We start from the raw sequence: 24,692 nt of genomic DNA, 5'->3' as shown, positions 1-24,692 counted from the left end.
ACTTGAGCATCTATAAATTATTGTACCATTGTGGGATCCTTGAACCAAACCTAGCAGATATCAAATAACACCTCCAGTATAAGAGGCAGCATTACTGTCAAATCTAGCTTCTAGAGATTATGACGCTCGTGGCTTTCCTGAGGGCTTCTCATTGGTGTGTGTATGGGGGGTTTTGGGGTTTGTTTTTTTTTTGCTATTGTGAGAAGAAAATTCTGGACCTGATCAGTTTTTTATCTGATCCAATAGACCAGACTGGGGGAGGATGAGGGGCATGCTGTTAGGGATGTTGTTTTAAATGAAAATTTGATTGTATTTTAATGTATTTAAAATGTATTTTAACTCTGTACTCATGACACCAATATTTAATAGTGTTTTAATTTTTGTATTTGCCTTGTTTTTCAATTTTAGTGGGTTGTGTCATGATATTGTTAATCGCCTTGAGTCCCTATGAAGAGAAAGGGAGGATAGGAATAAAGATGATGATGATGATGATGATATCATCATCCATAAGCCTGTGGATTCTGTTTCAGAGACCAAGGGGACATGTTTGTGAACATGCCTAAAGTATATTGCAAACTTTAAAATAGACACATAAATTTTGGTCATTTCCTTCACCTGCAACATCTCAGTACTGGCACATAGGTAGTGGTACTATTTTATGATTTGCTTCTTCTTACAGAAACCCCTACCACCAAGGAGATGTAGATGCAGCTTATTTTCTCATAAAGTAGCTCATAATGGCTTAACTTAGAGTCTGTTTTGAGTATATTGTTTCCATATAACTCAGTAGCAACAGACCTTTACAGTGAACCACAGGTAACAGACTTACCAAGACAGAAATCTCTTTCATAATCTGAGTAGGCATGCACAATAATGCTCTGTAAATTTCTTTTATAGGTTGAGTATTCCTTATCCAAAATGCTTGGGATCCGCATCTTCTTTTTCTTTTTCTTTTTTTCTTTCTTTCTGATTTTTTCCCCTTTTGGCATTTTTTGTGTTTCTACTTCATATTTCTTCTCTTGATTCACTTTTTGACCAAGGCAGTGACATCTCTGGCCCATCCCCTGTTCAGATATCAGCTGGCATGCCAATACCTTGAATCAAGAAACAGTTTTCTAAGATCTAAAGAGATACTTGCAGGAACACCACAGCAAACAAGAGTCCAAAAATGGCAGGTTAGAGACCAGATGAGAAAATCCCCCCTGGGCACACAGAAGACTGGGCGACATGGAAGGCACTGAACAGACTACACTCTAGCACAACGAGATGCAGAGCCAATCTTAAGAAATAGGGCTACAAAGTGGAGTCCACGAAATGCGAGTGTGGTTCTCCAAACCACCTACTGCAATGTAGTCTGAGTCCTGTCACATGCACAACAGAGGACCTTCTTATAGCAACACCAGAGGCACTCTAAGTGGTCAGCTTCTGGTCAAAGCACATTTAGTATAATGCCAAGTTTTTAACTTTGTTTGTGTTTTTAAATACATTACAACTGTACCCCCAGTTTCGTTTCTGATACAATAAATAGATAAATACATTTTTGACTTTTAATGTAACTTTAAAAAAAATTAAAATAAAGGGTTGTTGTATGTCTTTTGGGCTGTGTGGCCATGTTCCAGAAGAATTCTCTGGAACAGGAGAGAATACTTCTGGAACATGTCCACACAGCCCGAAAGACATACAACAACCCTGTGATCCCGGCCATGAAAGCCTTCGACAACACAACTTTTAAAATAAAGTCAATTAAAAAATGGAAAACAATACTTGGGAGCAAAAGTGTTTTGGATCAAGACTTTGGTTTTGATTTTGGAATACTCTGTAACTGCATGTCCAGATATGTACACAACAAGGTTTCTTGGAGTCTAAACATGAAATTCATTTATTTTTCAAAAACCCTTTATACACATAGCCTGAAGGCAATTTTATATACAATAATTATTATGTGTATGAAACACTGAAGCATAACTAAGCAAAGGTGTCACTATCTCAACCACCCATTTGGACAATTGGAGTTTGGAATCCCAGATAAGGAATGTTCAGCCTGTACTTTGTATCCAACAGGATTGTTCAAATGGGCTTACTCCAAAACTGGTTGCCTAGTTATAGCAATATAGTATAGGAGTTTATAGATAATATTCATACTCCCCAGTAGTTGTGTTCTGCTTGTACTTTGTACTGCTTGAAAAACCCAAAGCAAATTGGAAGTTGACAGGATCTTGCCTCTAGGAAGCATGTAGTCCCCTGGCTCCCAGAACAGCTCAAGGTTTTAGATTCCAAATTAGAAACTGTTCGATCAGTGCTGCAAGGCTAAAAATCAATTTCATATTTTCTGAGTTAATACTATGGCTTGTACTTAACAGACATAGAGACTAATAAGGTATGCAGAAGGAGTAAAAAGCAGCACGCACACACAAAAAATCTGAGGCCTTAGCCTTGGCGATGATCCAGCACAATGATGTTTCAACCAGATTTGGAAAAAAAATCAATAACATCTGTGGTATAATGGTTAATTAAAGAAGCTCTTCAGCAGAGCTCAAGATGAGAGGCCTGGCCTGCAATTCAGGCAGCTGAAGCTTGATTATCAGGAAAGAATGCTTTTTAGCTATGAGTGGATAGGCCAAAAGCTGCAATGTGTAAAAATGGAGAGAGAAACCGCTTTTATTTTAACTTTCTTTAAGTAATCAATACGTGTTTTTCACCTGCATTAGGAGACAAACTCTACCCCCAAACTTCATCAACATTTCTAGATTCTGATATTTCAAATCATAGGCTCAAGTCAAACCCCAAAGACCTAGAAAATGTACCAGATGGATACATATTCTTCAGTAGTAATAATAATAATAACAGTAACAACAATAAGAAATTGGGTGCATCTATTTCTGCAGTAGGCTTACAAGACCATGACACTTCAGCATGGAAAGCAAATTTGAAGTGCATCTACACAGTAGAATGAATGCAGTTTGATTCCACTTTAACTGCCATTCCTTAATGCTATGAAATCCTAGTATTTATAGTCTGGTGAGACACCAGCCCTTTGGCAGCGAATGATAAAGACCTTGTAAAACTACAAGTCCAGTCAGCATTAAATACTGAGACCATCTTAGAGACAATTGAACACCATACAAGAAAGAGACAATAAAAAGAAATAAAGATTCAAGAGCCTCCATTTGGCCAGAACTGTGTCTATCTTTCAAAGACCTCTCCTCATAAAGACTTTGTAGTAAGACTCAGGAGGAGGGAAAGTCTAAAATTCTTCTCAGTTAATAAACTCTTGTTTGATTCAATCCTATAGTCTCAGATCTGTTCCCTGCACAGCCAGTTCACCTTCCAAGTAGTTAAGATAGTGTGGGGGCAGAACAGGTGTTGTTGTGAGGATTGCCATTAGGTCCACCTGCATATTAACCAATGTAAACTTTCTAACGAAAACTGTCTCAAGAAATACATATGACCTGCGTATCCACAGAACCAGTATCCAGTATCTACAAGTTCATTTATCCACGGCTGATAAAATATATTCTAAGTCCTCCAGGGTGAATCAAAACAGGTTCTTCACTTTGCTTTACATATTCTGCTAGGGCATGTTCTTCTTCTTTGACTGCTTGTTTTACTTGTAAGAGTCCTCTGCCACCAGATCTTCTAGGCAGATATAGCCGGTCAACATCACTGCGAGGGTGCTGTGAATGATCATGAGTTTTCTTGTTTTTCTGTTGAAATTGTCCAGTTCTGCCTGTGTCCAATGTATAATGCCATCAGTATATCTTATGACAGGTATGGCCCAGGTGTTTATGGCCTTGATAGTGTTGCCTCCATTGAGCTTGCTTTTGAGAATTTTTCTGACCCTTTGTGTGTATTCTTTGCTGACTATGTTCATGCTTGATGTTGTCCAGCTGTAATATGCTCAGATATTTATAGGCCTCTGGCTGGTGACACTTTATTTATGCCCTCACTTTCAGTGATTTTTCCCTTCTTCAATGCCACTGTCGAACATTTGTCCAAACGAAACTCCATGCTGACATCAGTGCTAAAAATTCGGACAGTGTTAGTCAGAGACTGGATTTCAGTTTCCGTTTTCCCATACAGCTTCAGGTCATCCATGTACATCAGATGCGAAATTTTGTGAGAATTCTTAGATGTTTGATAGCCGAGATTTGTTTTTTGTAAGATTTTTGACAGAGGTATCATGGCAATAATAAAAAGCAGAGGGGACAATGAGTCTCCCTGGAAAATTCCTTGTCTGATGTTGACAAGTCCATAGCTTTCATTTCCAACAAACAGTTCAGTTTTTCAGTGTTCCATCATGTTTTCAATAAAGGTGCCAATGTTTTTACTAATCCTGATGGCGTCCAGGCACTTGATGATTCAGCTGTGTGGGAGTGAGTCAAAGGCCTTTTTGTAGTCAATCCACGTCATGTGAAGATTAGCTTTTCGGCTTTTACAGTTCTCCAAAATAATTTTGTCAATTAATAACTGGTCCTTTGTGCCCCTGTTTTTCCATTTGTTGCCTTTCTGTTCATCTGGCAAGATGCTTTTTCTTCAAGATAGTCTTGAATTTTGTCATCTATGATGCTAGTCAGTAGTTTAAACATAGTGGGCAGACATGTTATTGGCCTGTAGTTTCCTAGTGCTGCTCCTTTTGTTGGATCCTTTTGTATCAGGTATGTTCTCCCAGTTGTTAACTATTCACTGATACTTTCTTTTTGCAGCATCTCAATGAATTGTTGGGCCATTTTTCCATATAAACTAATCAAATATTTGAGCCAAAATCCATGAAGTTGATCACTACCGGGCAATGTCCAGTTCTTGACTTTTTGCACTTGTTTGCTGATCATTTCAGTTGTTATTTCCATCTGTTCCATTTTGTTCTGTGAGAATTTTCTTTCACACTCCTTTATCCACCCAGTGTTTTTGTTGTAGTTCTTATTATTTTCCCAAAGCTCTTTCCAGAACTTCGTTGTTGCAGTTTTCTCTGGCTTTATGGTTACTGTGTTTGTTGTTTGGTTCAGACTCTGGTAAAACCGTCTTTGGTCTGATTGAAACAGTTGATTTTGTCTGTACTGGGTGATTCTGGCTTCATAACTTTCAGTTTTTCTGGCTGTTGTTGTAATTTGTTTTTTCACAATTTCCAAAGCTTCTTCAATTTTTCTGGTGTTCAGCCAGTACTTTCCGATCAGGTATTGCTTGATTTTGTCATTGATATTATTATTATTATTATTATTATTATTATTATTATTATTTTAGAGCTTGGAATAATTGCCTAAGATCTTTGCATCAGAGGCTAGCTACAATGCATAATTTTACAATGACAAGACACATTGCGCATTGGTCATGCTGCTGTTTCTACTCATGCAATGGCATAGCTACATCTCCCCTCCTCTCCTTAAAATACAAGCATTGTGTAATTACAAAATTGTACATTGGTTTACAATAATATAAAGTCTTCTGGATTACAGCTCCCAAAATTCCTCAACAAGCACAAACAAGATGTCTTTTGGAAACTGTAGTCCACCCCCCCCCCCTCCCAAGTACTGCTGTAAATTTTGACAAAGCACTAGCTTAATCATTGGAGACTTCAGATGGATCCACACAAGAGCTGATGATTCTATTTAATGAATGTATAGGCTGGTTGTATACATGTAATGTCTGGAAAGTGTATTTAGCAGCTGGTATATGAATATAGCAACAAATATCATTGGGACTGAGTATGGCTGAGAGCAGAGATGTTAACATTATGGGAAAATGTTAATAAATGCACAAACTTAAGATAGGATCATCCAAATTTCTTATGCCTGCTACGTGATAATCTTCTTAATTATCAACATATTTTCTAGTGGCATGCATTGTGACTTAATGGCAAAGAATCAGTCTAATTCAAGTCTCTCTAGTTCATGAACAACATGATTTCAGTATCTGGAAAAGTTTTTATACTATAGCTCCCAGACATTCTGGAAGTTGTAGCCTAAGAAGTACCTTTCTCAAACTATTCACATGTCTGACTCATATTTCCTTAGAAATCCTATTGGGGCAATAAGACTTGTTCCTAGATAAACTTGTATAGCAGGGGTTGGAATAATGTTGTTGTTTTTTATTCATTCAGTCACTCTTTGTGACCTCATGGACCAGCCCACACCAGAGCTCCCTGTTGGCCATGGCCACCCCCAGCTCCTTGAAGGTCAAGACCGGGCAGTGGCGCAGGCTGGAAAGCAAGTCAGCTGCAACAAATCAACAAATCACTCTGACCAAGAGGTCATGAGTTCGAGGCCAGCCCGGTGCCTGCGTCTTGTCTCTGTCTCTGTTCTATGTCATGGCATTGAATGTTTGCCTTTATGTGTGCAATGTGATCCGCCCTGAGTCCCCTTTGGGGTGAGAAGGGCGGAATATAAATGCTGTAAATAAATAAATAAATAAATAAATAAATAAGACAGTCACTTCAAGAATAACATCCATCCATCTTGCCCTTGGTCAGCCCCTCTTCCTTTTTCCTTCCATTTTCCCCAGCATCATTATCTTCTCCAAACTTTTCTGTCTTCTCATTATGTGGCCAAAGTATTTTACCTCTAACATCCTTTCCTCCAGTGAGCAGTCGAGCATTATTTCCTGGAGTATGGACTGGTTTGCTCTTCTTGCAGTCCAAGACACTCTCAGAATTTCCTCCAACACCTTTTCGTTAGATTTGTCTACCTTAATATCTAAGACCCCATTAAAATCCCCCAGCAATATTAGGTCCTCATACTCTTGCTCTAAAATCTTTTGCTATAAAATGGTTGCAAATTTGGGCCATCCAAAAAGGTGGGGAGTGGAAAGTTACCGTTAAGATTTATGCAAATGAAGGAGGAATTAGGACTACAGGACATTTGGAGACACAGAAATGGTAGAGAGAGGGACTATACGTTTCTATCACACAGACATTCGACCTGGTCTCGGATCGATATGATCTGGGGAACAAAATTTATAACATCTCAAGTAACTGCAATAAAAATTCTGCCAAGGCTCCATTCTGATCACGCACCCATGGAAGTCTTAATAGAAGATAAAAGGCGCATAAATAGAGAGTATAAATGGAGGCTTAATGATATGTTGCTAAAGGACCTCTCAGAACAAAAAAGATACAGGGATTTATTGATTGAATATTTTCAATTAAACAGGGAGGAAGATACTGATATAGCTACTATCTGGGACGCTAGTAAAGCATATATTAGAGGACAGTTTATTCAACAAAATATAAGGAAGAATAGAGACAGAAGGAACTAGAGGAAGTAGCAGCCAGCTTAGAAGAAAAACTAAAGAAAAATCATAGAGAAAAAGAAATAAGATTTAAATTGGAGGCACTGAAAAGACAAGTAGAGGAACAACAACTGGAAGAGATCGGAAAGAAAATGACATATGTAAGACAGCAAAACTTTGAAAACGCAAATAAAATAGGAAAGTGGTTGGCGTGGAAGCTGAATAAAAGGAAACAGCTACAATATTTTGACAAAATTCAAGAGAACAACACCATATATTTTGACAGGAAAGAAATAGAAAATCAATTTGTCAAATATTATAGGACTCTATACTCAGAAGATAACATCCCTAAGGAAAAGGTAACACAATATTTAGGGCAACGAGACATAAAAAAATTAACAGAAAGTCAACGAGAGCGACTAAATAAAAAAATAGATGGAGAAGAAATAGAGAGAGCAATAAAAAGACTACCCAGCAATAAAGCTCCAGGCCCGGACGGTTTAACAACTATATATTACAAAACTTTTCAGGATATTTTAGGTATTCCTCTATAAAAGGTAATGAACAGAATTCTAGAGAGCACAAGGGTGCCACAAACATGGGAGAACGCCAATATAGTATTAATACCAAAAAACAAAACAAAACACAGATAACTCCAAAGTTGTAAACTACAGACCAATCTCATTGTTAAATGTAGATTATAAAATATTTACTAGCATTCTTGCAGAAAGATTAAAGAATGTATTGGCCGAAAGAATACATGAGGATCAATGCGGATTCCTGCCTGGAAGACAACAAAAAGAAAACATAAGAATCCTACTGAACGCAATTGAGTACTACGAAAAAAATAGACAAAAGGAAATTGCCTTCTTATTCTTAGATGCTGAGAAGGCATTTGACAGTGTAAACTGGTTTTGCATGTTGGAATACTCTCTGAAATGGACATAGGATACTACTTTAAAAACGCAATAAGAAATATTTACCTACAACAAAGAGGCAGAATAATAATAAATTGTCAATTGTCGGACACAATAGAAATAAAGAAAGGGACAAGGCAGGGGTGCCCCCTATCACCTTTACTGTTTATTCTAACATCAGAAATTTTATTGGATGCAATAAGGAAAAATCAAGAGCTGAAAGGGTTGAGAACCAAAAATAACATCTACAAGACACGCGCATATGCGGAAGATATCGTGTGTATTATAGAAGAGCCAGCAGATCAGATCAAGCTGTGGTTGGAGGTAATCGAGAAGTTCGGGGAAATAGCTGGAATAAAGATAAATAGAGGTAAAACCAAAATTTTGACAAAGAATATCTCACAGCAACAGAAAGAAGAGTTACAATATAAAACAGGGATAGAGATAGTTAAAAAAGTTAAGTACCTAGGAATTGAATTAACAGCAAGTAATGCCCAATTGCAAAAAAAAAAAAACTACGATAAAAAGTGGAGAGAAATAAAAAAGAAAATGAAAAGATGGGAAGTCTTACATCTTTCCCTATTAGGAAAAATCGCAGTCATAAAAATGAAGGTTCTAGTTGAAGTGTTTTTTATTTTTAGAAATTTACCCATTCTGAGTAACAAAAAGATACTGAATAAATGGCAGAGAGAAATCAACAAATTCATTTGGGGCAGAAAACGTGCGAGGATAAAGTTTCAGTACATGAAAGATGACATATGGAGAGGCGGGTTAGGAGTTCCGGACCTTCAGTAATACTATGACGCTGCCGCACTGGAATTGGTAAAGGAGTGGGCTATCCTGCGGAAGACCAAGATATTGGCATTAGAAGGGCAGGATTTGAATAAAGGATGGCATGCATATTTATGGAAAAGAAAAGGGCACAAAGAAAGGAATTTCAATAATCATTATTTGAGAAAAGCATTATTAATAACATGGGAAAAATATAAAATTAGATTTTACAGAAAAGCTCCTTTATGGCTCTCCCCTCTAGAGTCAGTACACATGAGAGAGATCCCTAGGGAAAGATGGCTGACATATAAACAAATGATAAAAATAGACAATCAGGAAATAAGGTTAAAATCATATGAAGAAATAAAACAAATACAACCATCTATAACCTGGCTAAACTATTGGCAGATCAGGGAAGGCTTTAAAACAGACAGCCAAACAGGGTTTGAGAGAAATGACACAGTATGGGAAATAGTGTTAAAGCTAGAAACGAAAGTAATCAAAGTGTTGTACAAACAGTTGCTGTTCTGGGAAACAGAAGAAACTTACATAAAAGAAAACATGACCACATGGGCAAAGGAGGTTGGACATACCATAATGCTGGAGGAATGGGAAAGATGCTGGCTAAAGAAACTAAAATATACATACTCAATAATGTTAAAGGAAAGTTGGTACAAGATCTTTTTCAGGTGGTATATCACACCGGTAAAACTGGCAAAATTTCACAAGAGTAAGAACGGGGAAGAATGTTGGAAATGTAGGAAAGAGAAGGGAGATTTTTTTCATATGTGGTGGGGGTGCAAGAAGGTTAAAAGGTTTTGGAAAACAATACTGAAGGAAATTGAGATCATACTGCAAACAAAACTTGTATTAAAACCAGAATATTTTTTATTAGGGTTAACGGACTTCTTCAAGGACTCAAATGATGAAAAACTGTTCATATACATGATAAGTGCAGCCAGAATAACGATTGCAAAACTTTGGAAAACAGCGGAGATACCGTCACTAGAACAATGGACACTAAAATTGATGGACATACAAAATATGGACACATTAACGCAGATAATCTCAAAAAAACCAGGGACAAAAACGAACTGGAATAAATTAAGCAAATACCTAAAGGAAAAAAGAAATTTGGAAACATAAATGGAATTATTGTCAAAGAATAGACACTCTTGGGTTCCAATAAAATTGTTGCGGGGAAGAACTGGAAAAAACAAGAATTAAACTGCAGAGCAGGGGAACTGGAAGGAATCATAGAGAGAAGGGAGGGTCAGGGAGATTCATGTGGGTTTTTTTTTTGTTTTGTTTTGTTGTTGTCTTTTTTTCTTTTCTTTTTTCTTCACCTACTTTTATGTCATGGGGTTACATATGACCCTCTCCTTTTTATTGTATCACTAAAATTATAAATAAAAAGTTAAAAAAAAGAATTTCCTCCAACACTACAGTTCAAAAGCATCTATCTTCCTTCACTCAGTCTTCCTTAGAGTCCAGCTCTCGCAGCCATAGGTTACTACAGGGAATACCATTACTTTAACTATGTGGACCTTCATTGCCAGTGTGATGTCTCTACTCTTCACTATTTTATCGAGGTTGGTCATTGCTCTCCTCCCAAGAAATAAACATCTGATTTCCTGGCTGCAGTCTGCGTCTGCAGTAGTCTTTGTGCTTAAAAATACAAAGGCTGTCACTGCTTCAATGTTTTCTTCCTCTATTTTCCAGTTATCAATCAGTCTGGCTTCCATAATCTTGGGTTTTTTTTAATGTTTAACTGCAACCCAGCTTTTGCACTTTCTTTCTTTCTCCTTGCTTATGAGGCTCCTCAGCTCCTCCTTGCTTTCAGCCATCAAAGTGGTATCATCTGCATATCTAAGGTTGTTAATGTGGAATAATGTCAATCTCCAGATGTTAGAATAATAGAATCATAGTTGGAAGAAACCACAGGGGGCATCTAGTCTAAGCCCCTGCTATGCAGAAACATAGAATTAAAGCACCCTCAATAGACAGCCATCCAGCCTCTGCTTAAAAACCTCCAGGGGAGGAGACTCCACCACACTCCAAAGTTGTTGAACAGTCCCCATCAGCTATAGTTAGCATAGTTAATGCTAAAAAAATACTGGGAGCACTGTCCACCAACTCAATCTCAGTCCTCCACCAGCACTGACTGAGGAGATAAGCAAAAATGATGTATCTATCAAAATGGATGTCATAACATATTATGGGCATGCTGCAAGAAGTCTCACCTATTTGCTCAAGCATAATTGCCAATTATTAAAGAAACACATGGTTTTGATTGAAGCTGGGATCCATATTTGACTGAAAATGATAACCTCAGCTGTTACTTTCAAACAAGAGTAGGGCTATGCCCACATACGGGATTGGAGTTGAGCATGTGCAATAGTTCGATATTTTTAATACAGTACAACCCCTGTATCCACAGGCAATACATCCCCAGGCTTTGTGTGGATACACCGAACTGCACTTAATAATGAACTCTTTTGAAACAAAGAACTTGGCCTGAAAATACCATAAAGTTATGCTGGAGAACATAAAAAGTGTTTTGAGAAGAATATTTTATCAGATATGGATAAACTAAACTGATACCAGTCACGTGAGTATGGTGGTCGTAGTACACATTTATTAAACAGTATACAGATGTAATTAAGATTACTTCAGTATTTTATATGAATCTTATACAAACTTTGTCACCTTCAGATCTGTTAGGCTATAAATCCCATCATTCTTAAAAAAATGACACTCCTAGCTGAAAATGATGACAGCTGCAGTCCAAGACATGCAAAGAGCACTAGGTAGAAGAAGAAGCCTCCAAATGTTCTTGAAGTGAAGCTTCCAGCATTCCTTACCATTGACTAGGGCATCTGGGCTTTGCAGTTCAACAACACCTGGAGAGCTTCATGATTTCCATTCTTAGTCTACATGTCACTATCAATTTGTGTAGGTCTCATCCCTAAATATTTATCATGGTCCCTTTCATTTTCTCTCTATTTAATATCAGGTGTTTTATAAAATAGTTTTGGCTGTCTTCCTATGACTGAGTCATTTCCTATATTTGAAAGAGATTGTCGGATGTTCAGTGTCAACCCTCCCTTGGAAATTGCTTCGCAATAGGATGCTGACAGATTATTTATGGATCTGTAATACTGCTTGCCAAGGATTTTTTTCAAATGTGTTCTTAAGGCTGAAATCCTGAACATGCTTACTGGGGAATATGCCCAGCTTGAAACTTACTTATGAGGAAACATTCATAGGATTTCATTCTGACTTCCACTTCCATTCAGAAAGCCCACAGGTCACCCTTTCTTGATCCATTATTGGTCACACTGGGCAAAATCATTCACACATCCAAAAGTTATAAGAGCAAGTGATAAGTTCTCCACTTTTCATAGTTGTTGAGTTTGAGCTTTTTTAAAATTTTAGGACTTGTAGTGGTTGTGTGACTTCAAATCATTTCCAACTTACAGTGACCCTAAGGTGAATTCATCTAAGGCTGAGAGTGTATGACGTATCCAGGATCACCAGGTGGGTTATCATGAATGAGCAGGGATTTGAACCCTGATCTCCAGAACTCCAGTCCAACAACTTTGCATTTCAATCATGTTAATTCACAGTATGCTATGGATATCTTCAAGAAAGATATAAGGAATACAACCATCATCGTTTTCTCAGGAACTTTATAAGGGTTTTGAATCACTTCAGACTGATTATGTGAGTCATCCTTACATCTTTATTTATTTAATTTATATCCCAGTATAAGATTCAAGGTGACCTTTTTGTTTGTTTATTTGTTTATTTATTCCACTCTATTTATCTTTAAGAAAGATCTAAAAACATGGCTTTTCTGATGTGCCTTTGGGGAGTAAATGTAATATAGCACTCTGGTTATTCCCCTTGGATTTTATCCTTTAGACTGCTTCACCATTTTATATCCCTGTTCCCTTATCCCTATGTCTCTCTCTCTCGAGTTTTTAATTAAGTGTTCATGTGGCCTGCCCTGGTTTTCATTGTTTTCTCTGATTTGTGTTGTAATATATATGATGATTTTGCATTGTTATATTGTGTTATGATTTGCTGTTTTATTTTGTTATATTGTATGGTGTCTGGGCATGGCCCCATGTAAGCCGCCCTGAGTCCCCATTGGGGAGATGGTGGCGGGGTATAAATAAAGTTTTATTATTATTATTATTATTATTATTATATGCCACTAAAGGTGGGACCCTCGGTGGATCACAAAGCTAAAATATGATCAGCTAAATATATAAACCACAATTACAAATCATCCGTTTAAATACATGAAAAAGTTTATAAAATATAAAAAGACAACAAGATTATACACTCCATAAAATGGATCTCTGCAGGCAGGTACTCATTAAGAACATGTTTGAACAAAAATGTCTTTGCAAAAGGAAGGCAAAGTGAGGGGCAGTTTAGCCTTCCATGGAAGAGAAATCTGCATAAGTGGAGCAGCCCCTGAGGGGACTGTCCCCCATATCTTCACCAGACATAGAGTCATTGAGTTGGAAGGAAGAGACCACAAGGGCCATCCAGTCCAACTCCTTGACACACTCAAAGCACTCTCTGTAGCCATCCAGCCTCTATTTACAAGCCTTCAGAGAAGGAGACTCCACAACCCTCCAAGGCAGCATGTTCTCCTGTCAAACAGCTCTTACCAAAAGGACATTTAGGTGGAATCTCTTTCCTGTAGATTGAATCCATTGTTCCATGTAGTAGTCCCCAGAGCACCAGAAAACAAGAATGCTCCCTCCTCAACATGCCACTCTTTCAAATATTTATGCACCTCTATCATGTCACCTCTTAACAGAGCCATCCTGAGGTAATTTTCAGGAGTAGGTGACCGGAATTTTGGAGTACCCCCCCCCCCGGATTTGGGCCCCCCCCCAAATAAATTGCTGATAAATACTGCGGCCGGCAGTGGAAGATCCAGCCACCTGTCCGCACGGCCGCCCTCCAACTCTCCCTCACTGTCAGAGGACTCCTCGTCCGCCTCGCCGAACAGCAAGGGAGAGCAGGAGGGCACCCGTGCAGATGGGTGGATAGGCCTTCCGCCGCCGCCGCCTTGACAGTGCCCCCACATGGTTGTGCCACAGGCAACCGCCTAATTCGCCTCATTGTTGGACCGCCTCTGCCTCTTAACTTTGTCTTCTACATGCTAAACATACCTGTGTCCTAAGCTTCTTCTCATAGGGCATTGTTTCCAGTATCCCCTGGACCTAAATAATTACAGACCAGGCTCTAACTTTCTTTTTTGGGGCAAGGTGATTGAGAAAGCAATTGCCCACCAATCCCAGGCATCCTTGGATGACACATACTTCCTGATCCCTTTCAAACTGGCTTCAGATCAGGATATAGAGTTGAGACTGCTATGGTCACCTGTTCTAACCTGCCTTGAGCTGTGAGGAGAGGTGGGTAAGAAATAAAAGGAGGAAGAGGAGGACCAGGAGACAGTAGAGCAGAGGACAAAGAGCTGGAAAAGATAACAATATACAAAGACTTACACATTGAAATTGGACAACTATGGCAAAAGAGAACAACAGTGGTCCCAATAATAATTAGTGTGCTTGGAGGCATTCCAAGAAACCTCAAAAAGCACTAGAAAAGCCTTCATTTGGACAGAACATCAATCCACATGCTGCAGAAGGCAGAACTTCTCAGAACTGCGTACATTCTGCAAAAATACCTCTAATATCCTTGGCTCTTGGGAAGAGCCCAATATTCAGAAACATATCCCAGACATTTGGACCTAATATGCATGTGTGCTGTGCTGTTACGTACAAATAAATCTATCATCACCATCATCATCATCTCCATTTTTAACACTGACAGGGGGGATGTGTCTCTTTTAGTGCTTCTAGATCTCTAAGCAGCGTTCAATACCATCAACCATGGTATCCTTCTGGAATGCCTCTGGAGGTTAGGAATAAGAGCCATTACATTGCAGTGATTTTGGTCATACCTCTCAGTGAGGTTCCAGACGGTAGTGCTTGGGGATAGCTGCTCCTCAAAAAAAGAGCTGTTCTATGGCATCCCACAAGATGCCATTCTATCTCCAATACTTTTTAACATTTACATGGAACCGCTGGGAGAGCTCATCTGGAGGCATGGGGCAGGGTGCTATTAGTATCCTGATGACACCCAAATATATTTCTCCATGCCTTCCAAAACAGCCTCAGCTAAACATAGCATGTCTTCTCTGAATGAATGCTTGGAGGAGGTAATGGGCTGGATGGAGATGTGTCAACCAGCTCTAGATGGGGTTACATTCCCCCTGAAAGACTGTGTTCGCAACTTGGAAGTGCTCCTCGATCATTCAGTTGATATATCAGCTGCACCTTTTCATAGAATTGGAGGACCTACAGATGGTAGTACATACACTGATAACCTTAAGGTTGGACTGTTGAAATGTGTTTCACATTGGCTGCCTCTGTACTAAGTTCAGAAACTCCAATTACAGTAGAGTCTCACTTATCCAAGCCTCACTTATCCAAGCTTCTGGATAATCCAAGCCATTTTTGTAGTCAATGTTTTCAATATATCGTGATATTTTGGTGCTAAATTTGTAAATACAGTAATTACAACATAACATTACTACGTATTGAACTACTTTTTCTATCAAATTTGTTGTAAAACATGATGTTTTGGTGCTTAATTTGTAAAATCATAACCTAATTTGATGTTTAATAGGCTTTTCCTTAATCCCTCCTTATTATCCAAGATATTTGCTTATCCAAGCTTCTGCCGGCCCATTTAGCTTGGATAAGTGAGACTCTACTGTAATTCTAAACATGGCAGCCAGATTAGTTATGGGAACCTGAGTGAGCTTATTACACCATACTAAAGTCACTCCACTTTTTTCCAGTTAGTTTCTGCCAGGGCAAAGAACATAGTGTTGGTTTTAATTGTTAAAGCACTAAATGTTTTTGGCCCAGGATACCTACAGGATCGCCTTCTCCCATACGATCAGCCCCTTAGGACACTGAGGTCCTCTAGGGGGTGTTTACTCCAGCCAGCCAGAATCCGACTGGCAAGTGTCACCCTAATGACTTTTTCATCAGCCACCCCAAGACTGTGGAATGACCTGCCAGGAGAGCTTTGATAGCTAAATCAGCTGTCAAAATTTAAGAGACAGCTAAAGACCTCACTCTTTTGGCAGACCACTTAACTATGAATTTTAAAGTCACATCCTGTGTCTACTGTATTTTAATCTTGATTTTGTGGATAACATTTGAATTGGATCACACGTTGGACACTTCCCAAGTGTCTAGGGCTATGTGATGTATCGGCAAATAATGCATATAGATCCGAGTAGGGTGGCCTTTTGCAGCTGACAGATGGTAATTTTGTCAGCACTGATGGTTTTGATGTGCTGGCCAAAGTCTTTAGGTACTGCATCCAGTGTGCTGATCACCACTGGGACCACCTTTACTGGCTTGTGCAGTATATTATTATTATTATTTTAGTTGCCCTTTTCTGAACATGTTACAGTTTAACAATAGCCTTCTTGAATTGGTATTATCCACAACTGGACATAGTATTCTAGGTGATATCAGACCAAAGCAGAATTGAGTGATACTGTTGCATCCCTTAATCTAGACACTCCTATTGATGCAGCCTAGAATTTCATTGGCTTTTTAAGCTGCTACATGACTCATAGGAGTTCTCAGCAGCAGAGCAGGTTAAACCACTGAGCTGCTGAACTTTATGACCAAAAGGTTGGTGGCTCGAATCCAGGGAGAAGAATGAGCTCCCACTGTTACCCCAGCTTCTGCCAACCTAGCAGTTCAAAAACATGCAAATGTGAGTAGATCAATAGATACTGCTTCGGTGAGAAGGTAACAGCGTTCCATGCAGTCATATTGGCCACATGACCTTGGACAACGCCAGCTCTTTGGCTTAGAAATGGAGATGAGCACCAATCCCCAGAGTTGGTCACGACTAGACTTAATGTCAGGGGAAAACCTTTACCTTTACCTTTGCATGACTCATGTTAAGCTTGTGGTCTAACTAAGACGCCTAAATCTATGACTCCTTGATCACTTTCTCATTTAATAGTAAATAATGAAATTTCATTTCTTTCCTGCCCTATCTCCCCGGGGGACTCAGGGCAGTTTACAACATATAGCGGCAAACATTCAATGCTGTAAAGTGCAGGAAAACAATAAACAATCGTAAACAGATGATAACATTTTAAACATCAAATATCAAATAATAATAAAGCAGGACAATAAATTAAACAAACATAACTAAAATACGCAATTAGACAATACGCATTTAAAGCAAGACTCAATAATTAAAACTATTAATAGTTAAAATGTAAGATTCTTAAAATCAGTATAACAAACTATTTCCAGATTCCAATTCCAATTAGCTTTTGCCAGATGTTTTTACAAGTCCTTCTCTCTATATGCTTGGGTGCATAAAAAGGTTTTAATTTTTTTTACAAGAGAGCAAGGAGGGGGCCATTTTGATCTCCTTTAGGAGGGAATTCCAGAGGCGGGAGGTGACCATGGAAATGGCCCTTTCTCTCGTTCCCACCAGCCATGCTTGAGATAGGGTTGGGACTGAAAGCAGGGCCTCACAGTGCCCGGGCAGGCTCATATGATGAGATGCAGTCAGCCAAATAGTCTGGGCCCGAACTGTTTAGCACTTCAAAGGTAATAACCAGCACTTTGAATTTCGTCCGGTAGCAAATGGACTGTTGTCATAGACTGTTGTCAAGCTAGGTGTGCCATCCAATATCTTTGCATTTTATTTTTTTCTGCCAAGGTTTAGCACCTTACATTTCTCCTTGCTGAAATTCTTTTTTTAAAGTTTTGGCCCAGCATGCCAATTTGTTAAGGTCACGTTGAATTCTGATTCTGTTTTCTGGAATATTAAGAGGACAATGACTGTGGCTGTGATGAAACCAAAACAAAAGTCCTCTCATGAAGATCTTAATACCATGGTAGGTTTTTATAAGGAGACGGAATCTTTCAATAAGCTGGACCTAAGCCATAGAGGGCTTTACAGGTCAGGCCCAGCACTTTCAATTGTGCCTGGAGACAGACTAATAGCCGACGAAGCTGTTTTAACAGGGGAGTTATGAGTTCCCTGAATTTGCTCTCAGTCAGTATTGTGGCTGCAGCCTTTTGGGTCTGCTGAAGTTTCAAATTTCCAAAGACAGCATCACAAAGTATATCCGAATGGGATGTAATCAAGGCATGCGTTTCCACAGCCTGATGTGATTTCCCAAGGAATTGCTGCAGCTGGCGCATTAGTCTTAACTAAGTTTCACCCTGTTCCTATATAATCACTGTTATGGAAAAGATTATTACAAAGGGATTTTATTCACCATTTATAACAATGTCACCTTATCTATAACAATTTACTTGGTACATTTCTCCCCAGTGCAGGACTCAAGGCAGCTTACTAAAATTACAATAGATACACCTAAATGCCCACATCATAGAAAAAAAATGAAAATGTCATTAAACAAGAAAAAGGAAAAGAATAAGGAGAGTTCATGTTTTTTTTTATTTCTGTTATATATATACACAACCTTTCTTGCAACAATCTCAAAGCAGAATACATATTTACTAGGATTTGCTTCCAGGATCCCAAACAGATACCAAAAGGTGTGGATGCTGAAGTCCCATTATATACAATGATGTAGTAAATGATCTCTCTTTTATAAAATGATAAAATCAAGGTTCGCTTTCTAAAAAAAACATTTTCAAGTCATAGACCATGGAATCAATGGATATGGAATCTATGGATAAGTAGGGCCAAGTACACATGGTTTGTTATACCAGGAGGAGGCATGCTCCAGTCCCCCACCCATCCATTTCAGCTGCTTCTGGAGTTCCTGGGGGTTGCTCCATATATGCCATCTGGGGTAACAGGAGGATATTGCCTCACTCTTACTAACCTTTTGGTGTGAGTATATGTTCTGGGCATTTTGAAATGCTTAAAGTCTTGTAAAGTAGGTTAGCTTGCTTGGTATTCATGAGTCCAAGAACATTCATTATAGTTTTATGGCCAAGTGGTGACCCATATCTGCACTTGGCTTTTTAGCCATGGCACCACACTGCTCGTGTGTATGTGTATAACAGTCAAAGAGTAAAACACAAAGAAAAAATAGTAGATTTTTAAAGATATGGGGTATCAGTTTTAATTATTAAGAAAGTAAAAGATAAAAAGAAAGTCCCACCAAGTGACACATGGTAGTCCACATATCTATGGAATACTGAATAGTCCAGGCTTTAAAGATGTTACCCACGATGTTTAATTCCTCCTCCCAAAAGCTACAGCAATTTAAATGGTGCCTTTAATTTTTTTGGCTAAAACTTGAAGGGGATTCATTGCTCTGGGAGCCACCCATGGCTACTTCATGTCCTAGTTTATACATTTAGTCAAGGTAGCATTATGGTAGTGTAGCCACATAGTTGCCCCATAGCTTCCTAGAATATGTCTATGCTATAGAATTAAAGTAGTCTGACACCATTTAACTGTCATGACTCAATGCTATAGAATCATGGAAGTCGTCATTAGGTGAGGCACCAGCATTCCTTGAGAAAGAAGGCTGAAGACCTAGTAAAATTACAACTCTCATGATTCCATAGCATTGAGCCATAGCAGTTAAAGTGGTGTCAAACTGCATTGATCCTACAGTGCAGATGCATCTTTGGATGCAGTTGGAGTTCTTGAGTCTTCATCACTTCTATGGTGCAGGCAATGTCCTGTGTGAAACAGGGGTCTCCAAATGAATATACAATGATGTGGAGAGCAGCTCTGTTTCCCTGACACTCCTCAGGACTAGCTCCACCTTCAAACAGTAGATGATGGGAGGTGGAAACAAGACTCTAAAAAGAGCTGTGTAACTTGTAGCTGACCCTGCTACCTTCAGGTGCATTTGCATCAAAATACATAGCATTTGCAGTGAAGAAAGATCCATCTACCAGTCCAGTTCAATTTTATGACTGGAATGGGGAGACAGACACCATATTGGTTTTTTGCTTCACATATCAAAATGTCTTGAGATGCATCTGAATAGGGAAGAGTGGAAAAGAACCATGTGAACACCTGCATTCATACCATCAGCTGCTTGCGTGGAGGTTGTGGTAGACATGATAAGCTATCAACATGGTGGAGCGGAAATCAATTGCACTATTTCTCCCTCCAAGCTATTTTTATAGCACCTGATAAAAATAAAAACTCTGGTTTAGCTTTCTCATTGTCAAACTGCACTGGTTGTAAAGAAATAGACCATTTTAGCTGATTACTCAGAGTCTTTGTTTATTTTTCTTTGCTGCGTCAAGAGCCATACAAGAAGTTGGGTATCACATCTCTGCTTTAAAAGAGCAGCGCACTTGTTCGCTGCACTGACAAGTCTCCTGCTGAGCTCTCATCTCTGGCAAAGTGCAACGATGTTGTACAAATGAACTACTTGTACAGTAGAGCCTGGGAATCTTTGACAGCGGCGGGGTTCTCTGAGTGTCTCTGCTGAAAGGGAAAACATTCCTAAAATTCACTTCCTGAAAAGTGAGGCTTTTAGGTTAAAAAGCTTCAGTGTCCCCCCCCCACCCCCACCCCAAAGAAAATGTAAGTGAGTCACATGTATAAATTATACATTTCATAACAAGGAAAAAGAGAAAGGTCAAATGCTTAGCTTAGACGGTACTGAAGAACATAAAGAGCTGTACATAATTTGTTTCAATCCATCTATAAAAGTCATGGTACACAGTCTCCAAACAAAGAAAGCCAAGTTGGGTGTGTGAAAATCTTAGCCCAGGTTTTCTGTGACCTGGTGCATTATCTATATGCAACCATATATATTCTTTTCCTAAGCATCCAATGTATTTAGTTATTCCGTGAACCCGTGCAGTATCCATTCAATATAATTGTTCTGAACAAGAAATCACTTCACACACAGATATTTATACAGCGCATAGCATCTTTCAGAAATGTTTACAGTAGAACCTTTGGCTTTCCAGATGTTTCAGAATAGATGGGAAATGTGATATTCTATTCCATTTAAAAATGATGGGAAAATGTGCTTCCTGAATATTAGTAAACTGCAACATGTAGAATCATAATTTTGGCTATTTCAGACATTCCATGAAAAGAACATGTTCATTTTGTTTGTTTGCTTTTTAGCAGCAAACAGCATTTTTTGTGCAGAAGATATTTTAATAATAATAATAAACTTTATCTACCGCTCTGTCTCCTTGAGAGGACTCAGGGCAGTTTCCAACATGTATGCAAAAACAGTCAATTGTCAAAACAACATACAACAACTTGAAACACAGCAAACATAATAAACACATCATAACAAGGCAAAACAATTCAGTTAAAATAGACATAATTACAGTCAGAACATTTAATCGAGGCATCGGGAACCAGTAGTCAGGGCGAGTTGTAGATAAAACTTATGCAACATATCGTAGGGCCAAGAAGTAAATAGTGTACAGAGCAGGGTCTGTTTTGTTGCACACTAAAACTGATCTTGTTCAAAGACTTGCCAGAACCACCAGGTTTTTAGTTCCTTGCGGAAAATGGGCAAAGTAGGGTCCTGTCTAATCTCTCTAGGGAGGGCGTTCCAGAGCCGGGGGGGCACCATTGAGAAGGCCCGCTTCCTCGTCTCCACCCACTCCCCACTCTTGGGACAGCAGTGGGAACGAGAGTAGGGTCTCCCCGGCAGATTTTAAGGCAGTTCATAGGAGGAGATGAACAAAACAAGTTTCTGTGCAGGAAACCTGTTTTGTGAGCAGCCAATGATGTTTTGTGCATCACAAAGACTATGTAGCATTTTTTTAAAACACAGAATAAGTGATGATGTATAAATAGTCTTCAAAAGCCATCTATTCCAAGATTATGCAGCCCCTGCTTAAGGACACCCAGCAAGGGAAGAACTACCAGCCCACAGTCTAGAACAGTGGTTCTCAACCTGTGGGTCCCCAGATGTTTTGACCTTCAATCCCATAAGTCTTAACAGCTGGTAAATTGGCTGGAATTTCTGGGAATTGTAGGCCAAAACTCCTGGGGACCCACAGGTAGAGAACCACCGGTCTAGAACTTGGTGGGAACCTCAGGCCTTCGGCTAAATTCAGTACTCTGGAGTTTCCCAGTTGGCACTGCCACTTTCCCGATGAGATATTACTGTGTGGATATTATTGTGTTCCCAGCCTTTGCATTTTTATCCTTTCTGAAATGTAGAAATGCATCTAAGGTACTCCATCTATTAGGTTTAGCTGTTGTTTGTTGCTGTGTGCCTTGAAGTCATGTATGATTTATGATAACTCTTATCATAAAGTTTTCCTGGCAAGAGTTGTTCAGAGCAGGTTTGCCTTTGCCTTCCTCTGAGGGTAAGGAAGTGTGACTTGCCCAAGGTCACCCAGTGGATTTCCATGGCTGATGACAGATTCAAACTCCAGTCTCCAGAGTCCTAGTCAAGACACAAAGCATCTCACCATGCTGGCTCTAAGTTAAGTTGCTGATATTAAAGCCTTTAAATTAAATTGTGCTGGCCATTGTGTCATCAACGTCACTCCTGTTAGGAAATGCCCCCTGACTTTGAAATTGAATCTGACCCTCAAACTATTGATGGTTCCATTGTTGAATTAATCTTATTGCCAATATATGCCTTTTTCCATTTAGTTAAAATCCGTTCAATTAAAATCCATTAGAGCTACTCATGACCTTAGTGAGATCAAGAAACAAATATTTCCCTTTTTCTGCATTCTGTCATTTGAGGATTCTTAAATATGCTGTGATCTAGTACTGAACTCTTTATGTAACTAAAATGGTACCATCAACAAGCAACTGGTGGTTTCAAGAAGGTTGATGGAATTCCAAAATCTGAAAAAATCCAAAAATGTTTGGAACAGAGAACCTTAAAGAAAAGAAAGAAGCCCAAAACAGTCCAATGAAGATTGGCCACAGAACAATTGCAGACTGTTAGAGAAGGAATGGAGTAGGGTAAGTAACATAGAAATAGAGTATAGTTGGCTGCAATGAGTAAGGGAAATGCACCGCATTGCAACCTTTTGTTACAGATCAACCCACACTCTCCATTTATTTATAAATAAAGTCTAATATGTTTCTTGTTGAGCAAAGGAAAATCAGTTTCTGATTTTAACATTATTATGATTAATCCTATAATTAACCCTAGTTTTATAATGGATTGCAAAACCTATAACAGATTTGTTCAGGCATACACACAAATCACTGTTGATGCAAAGGCAGGTTACTTTGTAAAAGAAACACCTATTGTGTGGGGAGGAATTAACACATAACTCAAGGATGTTCTAGGGTCTCTCATTTGGTGCCAAACGATCTTTGTATAGGGGTTTTAAAAAGGTTTTTGCTCTTTGCATTATTCATTAGCATGTCTGTATTTTATTGAAACTAGCTTAATTTAACTGATGTATTTTCATCTGTCATGTACAGATATTCGATTATGTTATTTTTCATCTGTGTTTGCATACATGGAATTTGAAAAGAAAACAATGGCATGTTTTCAGTTTTAATTAGCAGTCCACTGGAGGTTTAGGGTATAAGTAGCCATTTGGAAATAGGGAAATGTAATTGCTCCACCATCTGGTCAGCTGTAATATTTTATTACAATCATTTGATATTGGATTTATGTTGAAGACTTTCTCCAGAAACCCATTTCTGTTGTTCAAAGAAGAAAGGTCATCTTTATTTAATCCTTCTTTCAAATTTTCAATTTCATTTGTTGTACTGTATATGGTTATTATTAACAGTATATTTCCACACCAACCATCTTGAGTAATCAAGGGACTTATGACAATAGCAAACACATATAGAACAAGAAACAAAATACTTAAAAACAATAATTAAAACACATTAAAACTTCAGTTTAAAAAAGCACACCTTGGGCATTTGGGCATTGAAAAAACATCTAATACTCAAGATTCAGAGTTACTTTCAGCCATTGTCTTCAAAAAGGGTAGGACTCTTTTGGGTCAAGTCTAGTCTCTGTTGGGGGCTTAGTTTCTTTTTCAAAAACCAACTAAAAACCAGCTATATAGGGCTCATCTACAGGGGCAGATCTGGAGCACTTCTGCTTCAGATCATCTCTGGGTTCTATGGAGTTGTTCACATGTTCTGCCCCTGAACTGCAAGTATGGAATCCAGACCGTTCAGTTGGGCCAAACTTGGTCTAGCCTCAATAGATGGTTAACCATACCTGGACTATGTGTTGTTGAAGGCTTTCATGGCCGGAATCACAGCGTTGTTGTGTGTTTTCTGGGCTGTAAAGCCATGTTTCAGAAGAATACTTCTGGAACATAGCCTTGCAGCCCAGAAAACACACAACAACCCCATACCTGGACTATTACTCTCATCACTATGGGAGCCAGCAGAGAGCACCAGAAAGCCACAAGCAAAGATGCCTGTGCAACAAGGAAGAAACATCATCACTTCCTTCTCCATGGTTGTGAGGGTGCCTCTGTTGACATCAGCAAATATATCAGTGCAACCAAGAAGAAAGGGGTCACCCCTTTTCCTGGTTGAGCAGGCATCTTTGTTGATATCAGCAAAGAGACCTGATGACAGCCAAAAGCTATTTGAATAATGTGGCTCTAATCCACCTGCTTTTCACACTCTCTGGACATGGCCCTGATCTATCTACTATTTCATGTGCTGGAGAGTCCAGGAAACAGGGAAACAGCACCTGGCCATGTAGACAATGTACCAGTTCAAATTAGAGCTGATCCTGCTGTGCACATTAACCCTGGAATGTAT

Source organism: Anolis carolinensis, chromosome 1 (genome assembly GCF_035594765.1).
Source record: "Anolis carolinensis isolate JA03-04 chromosome 1, rAnoCar3.1.pri, whole genome shotgun sequence".
Taxonomy (NCBI): Eukaryota; Metazoa; Chordata; class Lepidosauria; order Squamata; family Dactyloidae; genus Anolis; species Anolis carolinensis.
Note: the sequence above shows the minus strand (reverse complement) of the source record.